Source organism: Cebus imitator, unplaced genomic scaffold (assembly GCF_001604975.1).
Source record: "Cebus imitator isolate Cc_AM_T3 unplaced genomic scaffold, Cebus_imitator-1.0 Scaffold348, whole genome shotgun sequence".
In the NCBI taxonomy this organism is placed as follows: domain Eukaryota; kingdom Metazoa; phylum Chordata; class Mammalia; order Primates; family Cebidae; genus Cebus; species Cebus imitator.
The window spans coordinates 2,342,616-2,345,026 of record NW_016107663.1 but is presented as its reverse complement, the minus strand read 5'-3'; the positions used below and the strand labels follow the sequence as shown (position 1 = coordinate 2,345,026).

General features: G+C 32.5%; 1 non-coding gene across 1 annotated transcript; it reads right to left on the bottom strand.

Annotated features, from left to right (window-relative positions):
- Window positions 1–873: 873 nt before the first annotated feature.
- LOC119467899 lies at window positions 874–978 on the bottom strand. The gene has a single exon (XR_005196536.1). It is a non-coding gene; the product is annotated as a U6 spliceosomal RNA (small nuclear RNA).
- Between the last annotated feature and the right edge of the window lie 1,433 nt (window positions 979–2,411).

Sequence of the window (2,411 nt, the reverse complement as noted above, 5' to 3'; positions counted from 1 at the left end):
AAACAAAACTGTACCCTTTAAGAAAGCAGAACATAGAGGAGGGCATCCCTGCTGGCCTGTTCATCCTGCAAGTTTTCTCTCAAAAAGGCAGAGCCTGTTGCAACACCTTCTCTGGTTGGCCATGCTAGGTGAGCAGACACCTGTGTTTGACGTCACGAAGCACAAAGGTGGACCCAGAACCCACTGTTCCCAGAGCACACACAGAAGGTTAAAAGGTAACAACAAATCACAAAGTGACTTTAAGCATATTAAAGAAATCAATGATTTATTCTCACTTATAAGTGGGAACTAAATAATATGTACATATGGACATAATAGACCCTGAAGACTAGGAAAGGTGAGAGGGTCAGGGATAAGAAATTACTAGGGATAACAAATTACTTAATGGGCACAATGAATACTATTCGGTTGATGGTAACAATGGAAGTCCAGACTTAACACTATGCAATATATACATGTGGCAAAACAGCACTTGTACCCCTAAATCAATACAAATTTAAAAATTTTTTTGTGAGACATAGTCTTTGAAAAAATTATAATGATAACTGGCCACACACCATTAATTTTTTTCTTTATATACACAATCTTGACAGGGTGTGATTTAGATTCTGCCTTGGGCTAAGCTCTGAGGGCTACACTTAGCTATCTGGGAATTGTAGTGCAGGCTTACTTTTCTTTTCTGTTCTGTTCTAATTAAATTATGTTAAGTATTCAGGAGGCTGAGAACACAAGAGTCCCTCTCCCCTATGATCCTCTCTACTTAGGCTTAAAATTAAACAAGACCCTTTGCATTCAGCTGGTGCCAAAACAAAACCAAGCCCTAAACAGGTTGCCGTAAGCATGTTGGCTTTGCTTAGTGTTCAATGTTTTTAAAAAAAGCGTGAATGCTTCACAAATTTCAGTGCCATCCTAGTGCAGGAAGCATGCTGATCTTCTCTGTATTGTTCCTGTTTTACTATATAATCCACAGCAGTGAACACTCATAGTTTATTTAACTAGTCCCCTATAGATGGACACTTGGGTACATAGTCTTTTACTATGACAAACAGTGCTGTCATGAACATCTTTGGAAATATGTCTTTTTGTACTTTTACAATGTATAATTGTGGCAAATTAATAGAAGCAAAATTGCTGAGTCAACGGGTCAATATATATGCATAGATTATATGCATGTATAATTTTGCTAGCTGTTACTATATTTTTTGTATAATTTAATATATCCATTGCTAATCTACAAGAGTCTGTATATCTTTGAAGTTTCACAAATAGTGCGTTTGTCAACTTTTTGGATCTTGGCACTCTGGGAGGAATGTAATGGCATTTCAGTGTCATTTTTCAATTTCATTTTTCTTACTATAAGTGAAGCTGAACGTCTTTTCATAAGTTAAAGACCGTTTGTTTTTTTACTTTCTGTAAATCAATCTCTATATATATCTCGCCTATTTGTCTTGTTGTTTCTCATGTTTTTAGAAGTTCTTTTTAAGATTACTGACTCTTCTGGTGTGTTTTGCAAGTAAGTTACAAACTTTTTTGGTACTTGCAAAAATTATAAATATAAAATATCATATATATTTACATACTACAAATTCATAGTATATCACAGTATGATAGAACATATATATGTATTGAATAGGTTATGTCACATATAATTATATGCATTTATATATATTCATATATCTCAAGTTTTCACTTGCTGAATCTGAATTTTCCAGTCATTATTAGACAAATTATTCCCATTTCTAGATAATAAAAAAATTATTCCATATTTTATGTCAGTACATGGTAGTTTTTATTTTTCACACTTAAATCTTTGACTCATTTTGAATTCTTTTTTGGTATATGGGATGAGGAATAGACCAATTTTCATTTTTTATTCTGTTATTCATATATTCCATTACCATTCATCAAGAAGTTCCTCTTTCCCCCACTAGTATGAAATGGTATTATAAATTCAATTTTTGTATGTAAGTCAGTCTATTACTAGTTCTGTTCACAATGTTTTAATCAGAGAGATTTTAGCTATTTTTGCTTTTTGTTCTTGCAAATGTACTTTATAATTAACTTGTCTGGCTCCAGAAAAAAAATATATACATTTTTTTCCTCTTAATTTGGTCCCAAGATATCTATATAGTAACTTATAATGTATTTTAATGATGTTCAAAGTTCCTTCCAGGAATATGACATGACTTTCTATTCGTTCGACTCTGCTTCCGGAGTGTTCTATAATTTTTTAAATATAAATTTTGCCTGTTTTAAACTTTTTAAATATTATTAGGGTCTTCTCTTTTTAATATACCATTCAGATCGATTTTTGAGTTAATTGTTGTCTGTTGCAAGGCAGTAGACCAACTTCATTCTTTTCCATTTGACGTACAGTTATTTCAGTATCTTTAGTTGGAAAGACTATTCTT